This window comes from Aquila chrysaetos, chromosome 22, assembly GCF_900496995.4.
Source record: "Aquila chrysaetos chrysaetos chromosome 22, bAquChr1.4, whole genome shotgun sequence".
NCBI classification, from domain to species: Eukaryota; Metazoa; Chordata; class Aves; order Accipitriformes; family Accipitridae; genus Aquila; species Aquila chrysaetos.
Window position 1 is genome coordinate 18,853,101 of NC_044025.1, and position 20,126 is coordinate 18,873,226.

Here is a 20,126-nt window from a genome sequence, read left to right on the forward strand (position 1 = left end):
ACCACCTACCCACCAACTTTCAGAACTTGGTGTCAAACGCTATCAGCAGCCCCCAATACTTCAAATGAATTGCGTCTCCCTGCCTACAGACCTAAAGCGTACCCTCCCATCCTTTGCTCCAAGCCTTCATTTTTGGACATCAGCCTCAATTTTCCTAGGAAAAACAAATTTAACCTTTGATTTAACCTTTCCGCAAGCTATTTTTACTTCTATCTCAAGCTTATTTTAACCTCAGTAGCCAATAAATGCTTAAAGGTCAAACACCATTCCTAAGAGCCGGGCTCCTTACCCCGGGGAGAAGGGCTGAGATCACCGATTTTTTTTCCCCCAAGCAAAATCCCCTCTTAGAAATGTCCCAGCGGTAGGAGGGTCTAGGCTCAAACCCGCAAGTAAACAATTTTCACTGTGGGTGCTGAGAGAAGGAGCCGGGAATTTTCCCTGTGCATGCCATCCTTCCCACTCAAAAAGCGCTCAGGATGTCCAGGTATGGAGGTAGCTATTTTATTTTATTTTTTTCCCTCCTTATTGCACCCGAGGTTGACAATTCAGCCCCTTCTCCCTTTGCGGCTGTTCCCAACTTCCAGCTCGCTGCCTCCATCCCCAGGAGCGGAGCAGCCCCGGGGGGTGGGGGGGGATGGCAGGTAAGGTGCTCCCAGCCCCGCATCCCAAAAACGAAGCGCCTGCCCCGCTCCGCAGCCGGGGAAGGGGCCGGAGCGGCCGCGGGGGCGGTGCGGGGTCCCGCTGCTTCCCCCCCCCCCCCCCCGGAGGGAGGGGGCCAGGTTGCCGGTTCGGAGCCCGGGAGTGGGGGGGGAAGCCGCCCCGCGGGACCCCCGGCAGGGCCACGGCGATGTTTTTCGAGCCCGGGGCGATGCAGGGTGGTAGCCGGTGGCGGGGGGGGGGGGGGGGGGGGGGATCGGTGGCCGCCTCCCGGGCCCGGTAACCCGGGGACCCAGCGGCGCGGTACGGCGGGGGAAGGCGGCGGGGAAAGCCCCGAGGCGCGGCGGCCGGGAGCGGTGGGGAGGGGAAAAAAAAAAGAGGGAAGAGGGAGGGAAGGGAAGGGAAGGGAAGGGAAGGGAAGGGAAGGGAAGGGAAGGGAAGGGAAGGGGGGCAGGCGGGAGCCGGCAGCCGCCACGCCCCCGGGCACCGCCATCCCGGCCCCGCGCAACGCTCCGCGCCCGCGGGCCCGCCGCTCCCCGGCCTTAAGAGCCAGCCCCGCGGCAGCGCTGCCCGGCCCGCGGAGCCCCGGAGCCGTGTGTGTGTCTGTGTGTCCGTCCTCCCCCCCGTCGTCGTCTCCCCCCCCCACGCACAAGCCCGGCCCGGTACCGCACATCGCCCCGACGAGCCGCGGTGCGCGTCCCCCCCCCCCCAACCTCCTTCCCTCCCTCCCCCGGGCGGGCAGGGCGCGCAGCAGCCTCTGCCGCAGTCATTAATTTGGAAAATAAAAAAAAAAAAAAAAGGCGAAGCTGCGAGCCGAGCCTTTAAAAGTTCTTGTTTACATTCCCGCTGCCTCCCTCGTACACTTTAAAACAAGAGTGACCAACATGCGCAATCCACCCCTGGAAATGCTGCACATCCCCCGCCTCGCAGCCGGGGGGAGGGGAAGGGGGGGGGGAGGAAAGAAAAAAAAAATAAATAAAATAAATACAAGCGAAGCAGGGGGAGCTGCAAAATAACCATCCGCTGCAAAATAAGCCCGTTGCCGACGCCAGCCCCGCCGAGCCTTTACCTTTGCCAGGAGAGTGTCCTCCAAGAGTTGAGGCTGTCTCTCGGGTTACGGGCGGGGAGGAGGCGGGGGGCGGGGGATGCTCCCGCAGTCCCCGGCCGGGAGAGCCCCCTCGCCGGCTTCAATCCGGTGTCATTGCCGGGGCCGCGCCGGTCGGGCCCTCCTTAGGAGCGCCCGCCCGGTAACTCCATGGATGCGGCCCCCGTTTCCCAGCCGAGATGGCCGCTCCGCGGCGGCCGGGCGAACCCTCCCCGCCTGTTTCTCTTTCTTTTTTACCCCCGCACTTCCTCAGGCTCTCCTCGCCCCGCCGCCGCTCGGGCTCCGGCAGGGAGGCGGGGAAGCGACTTTCGGAGCGGGGACGGATAATGGTGGCTGCGCTTCTCCCCCCCCCCCCCCCCTCCCTCCCCACCACCCCCCCCCCTTACACACACACCCCCCACCCCGCCTCGGCCGCCCCAAATCTTCAATTTCTTTCCCTCCTGCGTTTTCTTCCTTCCCCAGGCGCAGCGGCAGGGCCAGGTGCCACCAGCGCCGGTCCCATCCCGGGCCGTACCGCCGCCCGCCCCGCCCGCCCCGTTTCGTTTTTCACCCCCCCGCCGGCCACCGGGGCCCCATGGCGCTGCCCGGAGCCCCAGCACCGCACACCCGGAGCCCGTTCGCCCCGCAGGCGTCCCGCCGGCCCTGCACACTCGCACACACTCACACTCGCACACTCACACTCTTTCCCTCCTCTCTTTCACCCCCCCCCCCTCCCGCCCCGCTCCCCCCCCCCCCCCGCCCGCCCCGCTCCGCACAGGCGTACACGGGGCCGCTTCTGCAACCTTAAAAAAAAAAAAAAAAAATTTTAAAAAAAAAAAGCTTATACTTAAAAAAAAAAAAAACCTTTTGGCGCCATATTAATGACGTACTTAAAATTTGCCATTTCTCCTGCGTCAAAAAGACGGTTCTTGCCCAGCGCGGAGCGGGTGGGGGCCGCGGTGCGGAGCTGCCCCCCCCCCCCCCCGCCGTACACACACACCACCACTACTACCCCCTCCCTCCGCGTAGTAAACTTGCGCGGCCGCGGGGCGGGCCGCCGGCGTGGGAATTGCCGCGGAGGCTCCGCGCTGCTCCGCGGGCCGCGCCGGCACACGCGGCCGCTCTGGAGGCGCGCAGCGCCCGCGGAAGGGCGAGGAGCGGCTGGGCAGGGGATGCGGCTGCAGCAGCAAAGCCTCGGCGCGGGGGGGGGGATATCATTCCCCCCCCCCCCCCAAACTTCGCAGAGTGTCCGCGGAGAGGAGCAGAGCGGCTCCCGCCCGCTCCCCAAATGGATGGCTTGGGGTCGGTGTGGCTCAGGGCTGGCCACGGCCAGCTCTGTGCCCAGGATTAAAAACAGCAGCAGGGCGGCTGTCGAGATAAAAAACGCTTTCTTAAATTAAAATAATAATAATTGGATGGAGCGGTCTATACAATGTACATCTTTCCAAACTCCCAGAGGCCCTACAGTAAAACAAATTGCAGAAGTTGTCGGGCGCTGTTTTAAGCCGTCGCTGCCCAAGATTAAAATTTGGGTTAAAGATGGTCTTTCAATCAAAATCTGCCATCACCTCTTAAATTCGTTAACTGGTCTAAAACTCAAGAGTTACCGGTTGCGAAAAACCATTGGACCACAGCTAGAACCACCACAGCTAAGGCAGTCAGACACTCCCCGCTGTACATCCCTGTTATGGCTCCTTATAATTTGCCAAACTTGAATGAAATAGGCTGCAACTGCCTGCCTTGGCAGCCTGTGCTGGACGTTTTCCAAATGCTCCCAAGTCCTTCGGCTCTTCCAAGGATGAAAGCAAGAGGAGGAGAGGAGCATTGCTTTGGTCATTCTTGGGCTTGTTGAGGTTTTTTGGTTTGGCTTTAGGAATGTAACTCTGGAAGTAGGGTCTTGAAATTTGGCATGAGGCAACCTTTTATGGTCTTTCAGATAAACCCACCCAAATTAGTCATGTTACTGGGCTTTGAAGATGAGCAGGTCACAACACGCAGCAAAAATGTGCCTCATTCTGGCTGCTGAAGTCCCTCGAGATGCTGCTGTTGGGGCACCTGCCGCCCCAGTGCTCAGACCCTGCTCAATGGCCCCCCAGGGAACTGGAAACTTCATCTCCTAATTAAAAAAGCCTTTCCTGGTAGGACAAGAGCAGTGGGACGCATGAGCACAGCCCCTTTCTGTCAGTCCTCGCCAGCCCCAGGCACCTCGGCGGACGCCAGCCCCGCTGCTCCAGCGCACAGCGGCATTCGCTGCCAGGACTTCACCTATGGATTGATCCCACCCCATCTATATGCACAGGCTGTGTGAAGGGATATTTTCAAGGTCACTGTGTTACCTGGTCAGAACATCAGAAATGTCCAAAGTGAGGCATTCTGTACCAATTTATGGAGACTTTCTTGTGCATGCATATTCCAATGCAGTTCTTAATTACACTGTCACAATCTGTTTTCCATATGACACCTGCATGCCATGGACCTGCTCTGTAAGTCAAAACAGAAACAAATTTTGGCCAGATCCTCATCTTATCTGCAGAACCAAAAACTTGCCCACAGAACAAAGCAAGGGCTGCAGGACATGGACGCAGTCTGACAGTGAGGACAGGATAGAACTCTCCCAAAGACCAGGATTCTCTCCTTGCCCTTGCCACAGGCTTTGTAATGCTAACAAAGTCATTAAACTAAACTTTTGGGTGCTGACGGTTGTATTGCCCACATTGTGGGTGAGTAGCTTGAAACCTTTAGCCTGAATTGCTGACATCCATCTTAGTACAGCTGGAAGCAGTGGGTGCTGTGCTTGCATGTATGAAGTGCTGTATCATGTTAAATGCTCTGAAAAAGCAGACATTACGCTTCTCAGATGGAGTACCCCAAATTAGTCAAAACTGACCTTAATCCATCCACGTGTCACCCTGACCTGTCTTCATAACGGGTGTTTGGGGAGGATTAATGAAGGTGCTGAAGCACTGATGCAGCGTAGTGCAAAGTACCGTAGAAAAAACCATGAGGAAATTAATAATTCTGCCTTCGGAGGAACCTGCCAACATCCCTGCTCCGGTCCTGTACGGCACACTACAGCCTTACGACCCTTCTGGCCATTTCTCCAGGATTTCTGGACAACACCTCTAAAGGAGGTCACAGCGTGTCAAAATCCAGGTACGCAGACCAGTTCCTCCGTGCAGACGGGTTGCGCGCAGCAGGTCCGCAGCATCCCTCGACGCACCCTCAGTGCGTTTTTGTTATCCAGAAGATGAGCACCTTGTTCTGCTTTGAAAACAGCACACGGAAATATTGGAGCCGTATTTTCTATTGCGGCGAAATCCAAAAGTGGTCAGACATGTGAATAATGTGCTGAGCTAAGGCCTAGGATCATGTGCTGAACAATAGGAACAAGCCAGCATTGCTGAGCCCCTTGCTGACCATCTCATGCACTGCACACCATAGCGACGCAGAAGAAAAATAGTATCTGAACATGCAATTAAAATCATGTACTGCTTCAACAAAAGGGTGTAGATTAAGTTGCACTGACAACAAGAATTCGGACATTTCTGCTTTTGGAGTACTTTCCTGGGCGGTAGCGATCGCACACTCAACAGATTTTTGGCTACCGTATAGGCACACTTAAACAAAACTTGTATACAAATGCATATATGTAACACGTACACGTAAAATACCCAGAGATAACACCTGACGGATGGTTCTACAGAAAGGTCATGTATATGATATATACGATACTCAGTTTACATAGTATGACATTTATGTAACACTTATGAAGAGCTCTGACAGGGTGTTGTCAGTTGGCATTTGCTAAGAGAAGAAATAAATCTAATGATAAAAAGAAAAAAAGCATTTTGGAAGAAATAATACTGCACAAATCCTCTAAAAGGACAGAATTGTCTACACAACAAAGGCTTGGCTGATTGATGCTAAAATAAGCAGTTATGCAACAAGTAAGAAATACAATCTCCAGGGAAGAAACCAGCAACATTTTCCTTTCATCTTCATTCACCGGTGCTTATTTTTGCAAAGCTAGAAGAAAAATATAGGCAACCTTTCGATGATGAGCTTGTAAGTAGAATTAACAGATGGTTTTAAGTGAAGGACGGAGTCTTTATGAGTTTTGTATGAGTTCTGCGGAGTTAAATCCCATCACTAAACAGGAGTCCCCCGAAGTGCCCCAGAGCTATTGCTTCCACTGCCCGTGCCGCTGGGCTGCCGCCACGCTCCGGGGGAGCACAGTGCTGGCATGACTAGGTGTGAATACACTGATTTTAGGGGTGAATTGGCTCACCCTAGAGCTATGGTTACAAAGCCGTTAAAGCAACTTCAGGAGAACAAGCATGTAAAATACTTCATCTCCCAACAGTTTGGTTTAATAAAACTTCTCAACAAGACCTGAGACCAGTGAAAACCTCGGTACAGACAGATCTCACGGGAGAGGAAGAAGAAAACCCAGTTGCCTCGTTGGCATTAAATTCGATTGCTGTAGTACATTAGCACCAGACACGCGGATAGGACAGGTCCAAGGGAGCGCGAGTAGTCCCCAAAGGTAACGAAAATCCAATGTCATTTTGAAGACCTGGAGAAACAACCTATTTACTAATGTTAGCTAGTGAGAAACCGCGAGGAAAGCTCAGCTCCCTCAGCCTGTTCCTGCTGCAACACCCACCCGGCCCTGGTGCTGGGCACTGGAGGACCACCACAGGGCAGGGAGATGCTCTGATGACGGAGAGCTTGTGGAGATCCTCAGAAGTACCACACAACTTGAAAACAGTGCAGGAGACACGAGGCTGCTCATTTACTGCCTTAGATACCCTCTTCTGAGGCCTCCAGTAGCCAGAAGTCATCAAAATAGCCTTGCGGCTACTTTAATTTCTATCAAAGACCATTCCAGGATGGAAATGCGAAGATGATGAAAATCTTACTGCATCCGTATCCCAGATAGGGCCATCCAATATCCCAGCTATAATCAGGATATTTAGTTTTTACTAAAATGTGTGTTAATTTGGAAAGTAGTAAGCAGATGCAGCAGAAGGAAAAAAGAACAAGCTCTGTTCTAAATTACAATAGTAATCACTCCCATCTTTGAGAAAGAACTACTACAGAAAGATCAAGGGAGAGGTGGCCGCTATGGTCATTATAGAAACTAATCTCTTTTCTTTCTCATTCATTCTGCATAATTCTTTCCTCTCTGAAGCTAAGGAAAAATACTACACTTGGAGGAGAAGAAAATTTGATTTGGCAGATCAGTGATAGAGAGATTTTGTTTGCAGTCTCAATTACCTTCAGTAGCTAGAAATCTGGTATCAAAATAAACTGTAAACAACAACAACAAAAATAGATACAGCATTAAATGTCCATCCCTTGATGGATAGCTCAAAAATTCTCTATATTCTAGCAACAGCTGCTTTAATATCTTTCAAAGAAATGGCAGCCTCTCTCTGTCTGAAGGGATTACCTTTAAGGAATGCATCCGTAACTGGTTTTGTGCAAAGATGCTCATGTTCTTGTGGGTTTTGTGCACTGCATTTTTTCTGCCAAATTTCAAGAATCCTTTTTTTGTTGGTGGTGGTTTCTGTTTTCTGTAAGTTCACTTCTATTGCAAAGCGCATCTAATACATTGCACATTTCACACAGTCCCCAGACTGGAAGAACTGGGGTTTTCAAAGGTAGATTTGGGGAAACAAGGACGGTCAGCTGCACAGCTTCAGTGCTGCTCCTGCGACAGCAGACCTGCTGTAGTTCCTCCTGCTTTGGACGGATCCTTGGGTCTCACAGCAGGCTCCCCTGCAACACACTTCCCCGCTTTCATTCCTTTGCTCCCTTTTTGTCGGCATTTCGAAATTTCCACATTAGAGGCGGTGATGGGATATCACAGCTCCTCGGACCGCTCGCAGTTTCAGCATGAAGATGTTTGGGTACTATGGGCCAAGTGTAGTTCCGTGAGGTAGACGATGAAAACAGTAGTAGATGTAGAAGATTTAGAATAGTTCAGTTAGAAGGACCTACAAGGATCATCTAGTCCAACTGCCTAAGTACCTCTTCTCTCCCTCACGAAAGGCTATCCCAAAGGCAGGACGTGCCATTACAAACCCTTGTCCTGCGCATTCCCACCCTGCAACCCAGGGAAGGATCCGCCTAGGTGTAAAAGCAGTTGCGTTTTACTCCCCTGAGCAGGCCAACAGAGTTTTCCTCCTCCCGCAGCTGCCTTGGCTTAGGAGGGAGGTTAACAGCCAGGTGCCAGCACGTGTCTTCCTACCTGCAGATCCCACCACAGAACATGAAATTACTCTCCCAATTAAACAAAAAAAAAAAAAAAAAAAAAAAAAAGAGAGAGACATTAAAGATCTGAGTCACAATTCAATGCGCCATTTGAGTGAATGGTACATATGCTAAACAATACATGCATCAGGACTGTATTAATCCACGTTTTATATGGATTCCCTCTAGACATTCAGTTTATAACCGAGTTGGCTATTTCCCTGTATTTCTCTGGAGTTGGAGGGTGTGAAAAAGACATTTCCATTTCATTGACTAAGTTCCCAAGGGGAGCGTTTATGAAAGTGCAAGTGCATAATTTACTGCCTGACAGGATAAAGATGGTATCCGATTTTAAAAAAATAGTGTACCCTGAAAAACAAAATTGCTAGAACAGACATTTGTTTTCCATAAGTACCATATTTTAGAAGCATTTAATTTAGCTTAGAAGCACTGTTAAAAATATATGCATTGTAAATTGCAGCTGTATAACATGATATTTATCAGATAATGTCACTGAATAGTCTCCTGTTGCAATATAAATGCCAAGGCATTTATAGAAAATAAATGTTGAAGTAGAGAGCTTTCTTTTCAAAGTGGAAAACCATTATCTCATCCAAAAGTCATAAATAAAATGATGAGGGTTTGCTTACGGGGTTGGTTTTAACCATAGGGGGGTTGACACAGACACTCCATCGCCCGAGCACTATTTCCAAGCAGCAAACTTAGCCTGGATGCAGCGAGCAGAGAGGGAGGGACATGGGACGGGTGACGACAGTTCAGAAAGACCTAAGAGTAGCCAGAAGGACGAATGAGCTGCTAATGCATTTGAGGAAAAGAGATAAAGATGGAAAGTGAGAGATTTCTTGAGATTTACAACTTCACACTATTTATTTCAAGAAAATTCATCAGGTCTCAGTATAGCCAGGACCCGACACAATATGCCCCAATACCAGCTTTTGAAAAGGGTGTCTGAAAGCTGGCTCCGAAAGCCACGTTCAGTCACATAAATGCATGATCTGATTTTCAGAGGACAGAGCACCTGGCAGTTCCTATTGATTTCTTCAGGGTATGGATCAAACTGTGCATGTGCAGCACTATTTATTAGCATAATATACAAAGGGCTATGAGAGAGGGACAGTAAATAAGATTTTGGATCCAAGATCTCCACCTTCTGCTCCTCTGAAATTTGAAGACCTTGACCTAGTCTTTCTGTCTGCTGTTAGAACAGGACTAAGATGAGGCTCATGCTGCCATTCATGCAGATCAACAAAGTGCTTTGCTGAGCAAGCCGCTTGCCACATAGGCAGCTAGGTCCCATCTCACGTGCTTTTTGCACCACAGGTCCATTTGCTGGCATTGCCGAGACTGGAAAACACTGCTCCGACGCGACCAGGACCCACCACGTGAAATGCCTCTCCATTGCCGCTGAAGCACGATAGCTGGAGGTGCGGGGCTCATCGCGACACGGGAGGAGCGGACGAGGAGAACCCGCTGCCTCTGGCGTAATCCTGCTAATTTAATTTCAGTTATTCTGGGTTTGACATAGCCAGATAATCCACATTTTAGGGGATTTGTAATTTTCAAATCCTTTTTAGGCTGTGTAGTTAGGAGCAAAGTCTGCCTGTAAATTCAAGAAAGCTGCAGCCATAACCTTTATTTCGTTGTGTCTATAAAGCCAGAATGGCTACCCTACCATCCATAGGCATGCAGTCACCAGTGCCAGGGTGGGAAAATGAGGGCATCTGAATTTTGGTCACAAATCAGACACTTTTCTGGTTAACAGTAGAAGCCAGAGTGGATTTCCCACCCTCAGATACCTCCAAGAGCAGCCACTAAATCTGCCATAGCTGAAAGCTTGAGCGCTGTTCTTCTAAAAGAAGGCATGGGATTCCTGCAGCCCTCTCCTGGCTTTATGAATTTATCCTTTTGTGGTTTTGTTCCTCTTTTAGCCCCTTCTTGGACGGCTCCTGTGGTGTATTGTCTGCTGCTTCCTCCCTCTCTTTTCTCCCTCTGCTACCCACTGCATTTTTCTTTGCACAATCCGGTCCACTGATCCTCTTCAATGATGATATTCATATCAAATTGCTGGCTATCTGCCTTTCCACGCTCTCTCATCTCACTCCATTGCAGAGCACACTTCAGTCTGCCCCGCAACATCACACCCCGGGCCGCACAGTCGAAACTGAGACTGGATGTGCTGAGCCAAGCCAAATCCCTCGTTCTTCTCACCCAACTTCATCCATCCGCTCTCCCGCTCAGAGGAGCAACGCACACCTGGCACGGCTCACCTGATACGTTGTCAAAAGCACTTTATATGATGAATGATACAATGAATGCCAGAAATATGTGTCTAAAATAACTTTTACATACAAGAAGTGGCTAGATGGATGAATGGATGGATGGACGGCTGATTCACTGGCTCATCAGCCATGGAATGGAAGTATAACACACCAGCAGGACAGGGTTCTGGGCCACATTCAGAAGAAAATACTTCAGTACTGGTAGCTCCTTGCAGAGAGCATCCCACACTGAACATCACCCTCCTGTGAGCACAGAGGACCTCAAAGTTGTGCACTATATTTGTAAAATATCACAGCAATGAGAGCATGAAGACTCGTTCAATCATTGAGTCTCTTTGTCTCCTAGGAGAGGATTACAGCCCCTCTGCAAAGGCTGAGCCAGCTACTGATTTGAATTTACCTTTGCCCTTCGAAAAGAGGCCACTCTTAACTTGTGCTGCCAGGCTGCTGAGCAGCCCCACATCCATCCGAGCCATTTTCTGGTGAGCTCCATGGATGACAGACAACCATCGAAGCAACAATTCCTGCATGCCAGGAATTTAACACATTGTATATGCAACGCATACCCCCTTTATAGTGGTTATAATCTTCAAATCAATCATACCTGGCAGCGGAAGTTTAACATTAATGACTTTCTTATTATGGATGGAAAAACCCTTCAGAGCTAATGAGCAGAAACAAGACCGCTTCGCTCCTACCTGAGGAGGTGACTCCAGGGTCACGACCAATGCTTGGAGCAGAGCTGTAGCGATGCTCGCTTTAGCACAGCAAATCCAAAAGAGTCGGTCTGGCAGGCTACGCTGCCTCTGCCTTTGGAGCCAAGACCCGAGTTCAGAAAGGGCTTTAAGGATCTCGACTCGTGCCCACCTAACAGCAGGGAGGAGGCAGTTCCCCATCACACAGCCGTCAACCCAGATGCATCACCCTTCCCGGCAATACGAGCTGGGACCTCGGTCCCAGGGGAAGCCTTGCTCTCCCCAGCCAGGGACAGCTGCCAAAGTGTGAAGGGGGGGGTTCAGTTTAATTTTATCTTGACAGCCAGGAGAAAACAGGACCCAGCGAGTTACACATTTAATTTCCAAGCCGGTCCCGCAGGGCAGAAGGAGCGGGTGAGCCAGGGAGGGTGTGCACCCTGGCCCAAGCGCGCACGGCATCGCACGGTGCCCGGGGGTGGTGGCATCTGCCCTGGCATACCTCGGGGAGCAGCACGCCGCAAGCCTGGCTGCTGGAGGAAAAATAAACAAATACAGTGAGTCACAAAGGCAAGCGGCATATGACAGGGACAGGTACTTATGCAAATAGACTGTTAACACCCAGCCAGACAGAGCTGATAAGCCTCCTAGGCCAGCTGGAGGCTTCTTCATCCTGCTGGGGGGAGAAGGAGGAGGAGGACAGCTTTAGGATAACAACAGAAAACCGAAAAGCAAGAGCAAGGCAGCTCTGGGAAGGTTGCACAGGGCTGCCCGGCTTCGGTACCAATCTGCTGCACCCTGCCATGCCAGCCTGTCGCTGCGCTGCTCGGTGCTGGCGGTCACGCTCTGCTTCCAGAAGCATCCTCCCATGCCGACGGGGGTTAGCGTGTGCCGTGGTACCCACCACCGATACCTCCTAGGGGGGTGGTGGGCACATCACCCTGCACACCCGCGGCAGCAAGGGGATCAATCGCAAAGTTTCTCAGATTTGTGAGGCTGCAGCACAGGGGGTGCGGGGGGAGCTGCCTTCCCCCCGTCTTGTACTGGTCCCCATAACTCTCCCCCCCATCTCTGCTGACCAACCCCCTCCAGGAGCATGAATGAGGCAAATTATCCTTCTGCAATGCTGCTGGGGATCCCCCAGGAAGCTTCATATCTGGCCGGGCTGGGCTGCTGATAATCAGATAGAGGGGGTTTAAAATAATCAAGCCTAAGCAGCTGAAATCCAAACTGGAATAGGTAATGGGGTCAGAAAACAAACACTGCAGCCAGGGCACAGCCGGAGAGCTGGTCTGCAGGGCCCGATGGACAGGGCACCACACACACATTCGGGTCAGGCTGTGCCAGGAGCTGCGGCCATTCTTCAGGATGCTGCCCAAAAACCAGAGTCTCCCAAGTCCCATGCTTTTCTGGCACCGGGAAAAGTGTGTGAAAGACCCCCCCCCCCGTGTTTCACACGGAGCCCCGACAGCCAGGTGGCTCCTTCCCCCCCCATTGCTACAAGGCTGAGTCACAGAAGAAAGGATTTTGCTGCCCCAGAGCTCCATTAGTCCCCAGGGCCCCAGCACTGCCGCAGCTCAGGGGATGCAGGACACCTCCCTGCTCCCGTAGCATCATCGCGCACGGGCTCCCAGTCCCCTGGTCCCCTGTCCCAGACCGGCTCTGCCAACACTTCAGCTGCCTTCACCCACGGGCTGGGAAGAGGGGACAGGAGCACCAAGGAAAGGAGGGGCTGCTAAGTTTAGGGAATATTTGTCTCGCCCGCCACTCAGATTTTCAGCTTGTATTAATGATGTAATGCTCTGATGGTGAGAAGCCAGAGTTTGCCCTTCCTGTGGTATTCCCTTAGGAAAAAAATATTACTGCAATGTAAAACTGAAAATTGAAACAGGCTGGTGATTCACTAGAGAAAACGCCTCTCCCTTTTCCCTATTCAGTGAGGCAGAGATGAATGTTGTGAGGTTTGAAAGAAAAACTGAAAAAACCTTTAATTAATCCCTGGAGGCTAAACTATGCCAGATATGGACGGATTTCTCCTCTGCCTCCTTTTTGGAGCAAGAACTTGCTGCTGTCTTCCTGCTGCGGCTCTTTCCGGGGGATTCTCCGGTCCCCAGAGGAGGATCCAAAGCATTTTCCAAAGCTTTTTTGGGGGAGAGGGTGGCTGCCAGGGAAGCCTCACTGCTGTCCCAGAGCAGCAAGGAGACCAGGAGCCCCCTCCGGCATTTCCCAGATCAGCGCAGACTTTTGGAAGCCCCTACCTGCTGGGAGGAAACTTTGAGTTCAAGGTCAGGTTTGTTTGTCTTCCATCCTGACAGAAACAAACTGTTATGCAATATTCAGGAAGTCACTTTTATCAGACTCGATTCAATTTATAAGATTAAGAGCATGGAAAAACAAATACTAGTGCTGGATGGAAAGTGCTGGCCCTGACCAGGCCAACGCTTTGTTTGTACAAAGATTGTTAATAGGGTATCTCCTATTTCCACAAGTCAGTAAGGGCAGGATACAAAATGTGCTGCTTTTTACAGGGGGCTGGTGATGATGAGAAAAAATTAACCCTCACTTAGAGGAGCAGAAACTGTAGCAAAGGTTTTTTTTTTTTTTTTTTTTGAGTGCGACTTCTGTGGCTGCTACTGCAACTCCTGCAGAAACTGCTCCAGCTCAGGAGCATCCCGTGATGTAAAGCCAGGGCTTGACCCCCAGCAGAAGGCAGAGGACTGCAGCTGCATTGCTAGCAGTACCGGTGCTGGCCAGATTTGCTTGCATATAGCTACCTTAGTGCCAGGCAGGAGCGTGGCTGCAATACAGGTAAAGGCTTTGCTCACTAAAACCCTGACTTGCAAAGTAATGTGTAAAATAGAGCATGTGCAATTTTCACAGGGATCGACAACAGTTGGCACAGCCAGATGACCTCATTCAGAAAATGCACTGGAGAAAAGAAATCTTAACTTGCAGAGGGAAAACAGTACCAAGTAAGACTGAGGCTGGCCCTATGTCTTATCTGCAAGTCTGCTGAAGCCTTTAAAGAAAAAAAGCAAGAAGAAAAGCACCAGGAACTGCAACAGAGGAGCCTCAATCCTCATCCCAGGGAACAGAGGCCCATGCCAGAGATCACATCAGCCACAGTCCAGAAAACGTATCTGCCATCTTGACACTTCTTCCAACCAAGGCCCTTACAAAGTTTCAATAATCACTTCTATCAAGACAAGTTCAGACCAGTGCTTTCTGTTGATACAGGAAAAAAATCTGGAAATTTAGTTCCAGCACTGAACTCCCTTAATTCAGTACCATGTATATAGATATTATACACAGAGAAAGTTAAAATGTAGTAATACGGAGCTATCAAGTTGATAATAGCTAAGGGAGAACCTGAGCTTTGAAAGAAAACTATTAGCAATATCAGATTTGCAAGTTCAGCTATGGGAAGGACCACAAAGCCTGAGCACATGCTATATATCTTCCTTTTATTGACTGCTTTGTGGGGAACTGCATTTCTTGTTGAAGTTGAGAGCTGCAGACTGCACTCTGTGTTGATTCTGATTATGGAGTGGCAGTAATTAAACCTCTGGAGCATTAAGTTACCATTTTAACCAAATGCCTGCATTTTATCTTGATGGGAAATTGAAAGCAAGATTCAGATTTTCACAGTAAATAAAAACTGTTGGCTGTTTCACAAATAATCCATTTCCTCAGTTTATATGAGAAAAATCCTCCTGTACAGTTTCTTCTTCCCTTTTGCAAATGCACACGCTCCTTGAGGAAGCTCAGCAGCAGCACTGCCAGCCTCTGCACACCGTTCAGCCTGTAATACAATAATTATAATCATAATGTGGCTCCCTAATAACACTCTTAATCCAGGGACCAGTATCCTTATCTCCATGTAAGAAAACAGAAGCACACAAAATTTTGCTCCAGTGACATAAGTGACCAAGGCCAAAGTCAGGAGTAACCCAGCACCCAGGTTCCGAGTCTGTCTATCAGCTATATCAACCACCTGGCTCTGAAGTACTGATCTTATCAACAAACAGATATGCAAGGTGCAAATCTAGTTTATTCTTAGACTCGGTTCTGTGATGACAGCCCCAGGTCTGCGTCACTGCACACCTGTAGCTTAGGAATTGGGCAAATACAGCCATTTCAGGTCACGTAGGTACAGCTAGCCATCTAATGGTGGTTCTTTTCTCTCTGTACAACACTGAGCCCACTTGAACAAGCAACCTAAACAGGTGAATCCCTTAAATCCACTATTTTACTGCAATTAACAGCAATATATTGGCTGGATTAAGATTGAGATACTCAGCACTAGCAAAAGGCTGCAAGGCTGCAGCGTGTGCTGGCTCCGTTTGGTGCAGGCAGTGGCGTTAAGTGCTTGGGAGATCAGTTATTCTGATAATAAAACAGTTGCTTGTGCAGACGATTGGGCTCAGTCGCTTTCAAAGCACAGCCGTTGCCGCAAAGGCTTTCATCCTTTGCTTTCGGAGTAAAGTGCATCCTCCCTGCCCAGAGCAGCAACAAGTTTACCGCAAAATAGTTGCAGCATTTGATGCCTGCAGAGGCAGGTATTACTCACCCGGTTGCTTCTTATGCAAACGCGCTACCATCACTGGGAAAGCAGGGTGAGGAGTCTGAGCTGAGGGCTGCTGGAGATGCCCATCCTTGTGTGTCATCCGAGACCAAAGTAAAGACCAGCCGCAGGGCTCGTTTGGGGCCGGAGTTCTCAGCAGATAGTCTTCCTGCAGATCTGCGGGTTGACTTGCCACATTAGAGCATCGGGAGCTGCACGTTTCTGTGGGTACCAGAGTCTGAGGCTGCATCACTTCATCTTCATCATCGTCACTCCACCTCCAGCCATTTGTTGAGTGGAAATGAGAGCTGTCACAGCACATAGGTGTACGTACACGGAGACTTCGGCAAATTCTTGGGAGAGCTCCTGGCTGCACAGCTGCCTTGGAGAGAGCTGTCAGGAGGAGATGCCTCAAGCACAGACCTGCTCGGTCCCCAGCAGACATCCACACAAGCCGAGACACGACCCGGAGCATCACCTCCCGGAGACCCTCCCCAGGAGAGTGACACTAGCAGCACTGCTCCTCGCTATCCCACCCCGTCCGCAGTTCGGGAACTCCTCGTGGAAACCCAAGCAAACTCAGAGCCAAAGTTGTGGTGAAGGTTTCTCCAGATAGAAATGTGATTGTTGCTGGTGTGGTTGAGAACTAAAATCGAGTAAGATGGCTTCCAATTTGAAAAGGATCACAAAGAAGTCACTTATTTTGGAGAAATCTGTGTTTGCTCTTGAAAGAGTATGAATTATTCTATTATTCATATCTAATAAAGGAAATGAAAGCTACAAGAAGTACTGCTACCGATGTCTCTGGATCCAGGATTTCACACCTTCTTTCCATCATACCATACTGGGGTATGATGCTCTCCAAGTCTAACCAATATAAATCTCCCACCCATATCCAATTGTTCTACATCCTGTTTTCATACTCCAACATGAACAAACCAAAAAACTGATATAAAAAATTTTTTTCCAGCCAAGCAAATTAAGAAAGGAAAACAAATCTACTTCTTAACATTTCTAGGTGTAAATATTTGGGGTAGGAGAAAGAAACAGCTGATCATCTTCTGCATTTGATGGGACAAATATAAAAGTATCTTCTTTGAAAGACTCATCTAGGCATTATTTTGCATTCTGACATTAAGGGAAACACTACCCATTCCTGAGAAAAAGACGCAATCAAGTAAACTGGTCTGGTGGTTTGGAAAAATAATTAAAAAATAGATGCTTGCTTATATTTTTCTTTTTTCCACAGACCACTGCCATTTCTTATTTGAGTGATGGCCAGAGTTAGAAAGGATAAACCACCACAAGACAAAATTTTCTCAGAGTATTTTTCTGCTAGGAACTTCTGGAAATTGCAAAAGAAACCTTGTTTGCATGAAGTTGGTGTCAGATGAAGAATCAGGCTGACTGAATAGCCAGCGTACCATCCACAGTTACCTACATTTTGTGATGCTGGGTAAGTTACCAGAATCAGCAACAATATAAAGATCCATTAATCAAAAAATAAATTGGAAAAATACTCAAATAACTCAGAAAGATTGCAACAGCTCTACAGAACAGCTCAGATCTCCACTTTCCACCCCTCCCAGTAAGCCAGGCACAGGCACCTTGCTGCCATCCTCCCTCTTTTCCCCCTTCCTTCTCACCCAGGTGATACCCCCATCCTCTCACTCACTCAGGCCCACAGTCTCAACCACATGCACAGGCTGGATTTCTCTGGAATCATGTCTCAAGCTTGCTCTTTTTCTTTTTAATATCTCTAAAGCCTTTTTCTTAACAAAAATATTCTACTCCAAGCCTCCCTCCTCTCTTACATCAGTTATTGCAATCTTCAGTTTTAGCAGCTGCCCTCAAGACCACATCAATTCACTCCACAATCATACTGGTCCTTTGTTTACATAATTTACAAGCTTCTTGCCGCCTTCTCTTTATTCCTATTACCTTTCCACATCTCCTCTTACCTCGCTGAACCAATAACCTACCTACCATACGGCCAGCCCACAACCTTTGCCCCGCCAGCCTCCATAATCCGTCTGTCAGCTTCTTCCCTAAGCGCAGACTCGCTTTCTGCCCAGCTTTCTTTTAAGCCTGGGAAAACCTCCCCGATAAAATCTGAACAGCCACTCCTTTCTCATCCTTCAAAACTATCCTTACAACTCACTTCTGCCAAAAAACCTACCAAACACAACCTTGGCTATAGCTGGGCAACCGATGAACCAAGATTTTCTTTCCTCCTTTCCTTGCTCCCTACCTGCACTCTCAGCTAAGCATTAGCCAAACCAAATTACACTACCAAAGAAGGATCGTTGCCTTATATCTATATTTTTGTAAGCTGCATCCCCATGGTTATTAGTGCCTGCAAAACATAAGACCTTCAGGGCAGGGATTGCCCTTTCCCCCCGCCCTGCTTTTGCAAAGCACCTAGGACAGCCGTGGCTCAATTCCCTGTACGTGCTCCCAAAATATAAACACGTACTGATAACCGTGCATTCCCTGGAGGAGAGGTACGGCCGAGCTGGGAACTGCCAGTGAACTGCAATTGTCACTGGCACAGAACGGGAGGGCAAAGAGATCAGACTCATTGGACAAGAGTGAAATAGGAGAGCACCGAGCACTGAAACTGGTGATACCGGGTGTGGGAGCAAGTGACCACTGGCACTTCCAGAAGCTCCTGTATTTCTGTGCTCCCACCCATCACAAAGCCTTCAGACTGTTGGAAGTGTCTCGGTTTCCCTATACTTAACACAAACTTTGTTTTCAGCAAAACCCAGTGCTTTCAGCCTTCACTTCTAAACCAACCCCATATTATGATAGCTAAAATGTCAGAGCTAATTAAGAAGAGGAAGCTGTGCATAAACCAGCCAAGATGTGCATCTGCCACCGAAGAGAGAGCGCCCATTTTCTACAACCCTCGCCAGGAGCCGGCGCGCACAGCAAGTCTTCCCCTAGAAGCAGATAGCTAGCTGGCAATTTGGTCAACCCTGAATTATATGCTGGAGTGCTAACTTCCCTTGTGGTTGCAAAAAAGAAAGGCTTTAAAAACATGATTTTAAATGATGCCCAGGGGTATATTTGAAGAATAGCTAGCCAAATTCCACGCTGCCTGCTGGAGCACCGTCAGGCTCCAGTGGGGTTGCAGAGCAGATAAGAGAACACGGCGTTTGGCCAATTAGTTTTAACCATCATTATATAATATTGATGTCATATTGAATACACATATATATTCTGGCATAGCAACTGAAATTACATTGATTTATTAAGTTGATAGCGTGCACCAGTGCCAAGCTACCAGGTAATTGATCAGCTGCCTGGGCTGAACTTCAACATGTAATTTCCAATGCAATTTGACTGATCAGCAATACCGTAATTGGTTGCAAATGTCCTCCCTTCTATTTGTTTTGTTAAGTGGCTTTTTCATTAACACAGCAGTGCCAAGTAAATAAATATGACTTTACTATTGGATTGGAGGCAGAGAATAGTTGAGAACTGGATACAGACTGGGACAGGACTGTGCAATATTGTCAAGCCAGCACTTTTTTTAAATACATTCTCCATTTTGCTGCATTTAGGGCCCTGGTTGCTTCAGAAGAGATGTCCTTTTAGCAAAAGGGACTTGGCCAACACTATGCTCAGTAAAACACAAATTTACTGTATTTATGCCCCCAAATGCCCTAAGTCAATAGGTTTATTATTAGGTCAAGCCTTGATGTCTCTACTTAAAATATGGTCCTCAGATGTCCCTGCTAAGGGAGGAAACCAAGTCAAGTCTCTGGGAACAGGCTCTCTGCTCTGAAGGGCAGCACTCAGGCATCTGAAGGAGCTGGCAAACTCAGAACTGGGCACAGAGGCTTTAAAGGGAGGTGGCACCTCCCTCCTCCAACCTGCCCTAATGCCAAAACCCAACCTGAACGGGGTGGTGGGTCCCATCTCCAGAGCCTCGTCCCAGCTCAGACCTGCTACTGCAGCACGCTGACAGCCCTGAACTTTTACAGGACCACATGGCCTGAGCCTTCATATTTTAAAGACCAAAAAGCATCAGATAGGGTCTGAGGCTAAGTAAGTTGCAAACTTACTGGGAATACTGACTCAAGCATTGTATCTGTGAGCAAGTCCAATTATTTGAACAGGAGGAAGGTATAATTGTGCTGCTGTGGCACCAGCTATCCTATGAAATAGCTCTGTACACCACTGGATTATCACAAGCCATTTCTGATTTCCAATAGATATACAAAACCTTATTTTCTGGCTGTATGATTCCTCAGTTTATGCTTTTTAATGCTCTTTCCATCTCTTATTCTACCCTATTCTATCGATGTCAGCCCATTTCTGGCTATATTCTAAACATCTGTAACTGCGTTAGACCAGAGGATGAATAGCGGTTATCTGGTGACTTCACAGCAATGAAACATTATTACAGACCTTTCACACTGAATCACCACAATGCATTATAGGAGCAAAGGCAATAAAAAAATAATGTCAAAAAGAATAAAGGCATTGAGTCAGGAGAGAACTAATCCGTTATTTTCAACTATTTTCAGCAGTTTAGGACTTTATACCTTTGATACTTTTCA

At 48.8% G+C, this 20,126-nt stretch overlaps 1 long non-coding RNA gene across 1 annotated transcript; it reads left to right on the top strand.

Moving 5' to 3' along the window:
• The first annotated feature begins 73 nt into the window (after window positions 1–73).
• Window positions 74–14,671, top strand: LOC121232520. Its single transcript, XR_005931107.1, has 2 exons — window positions 74–484; window positions 9,341–14,671. It is a non-coding gene; the product is annotated as an uncharacterized LOC121232520 (long non-coding RNA).
• The last annotated feature ends 5,455 nt before the right edge of the window (window positions 14,672–20,126 follow it).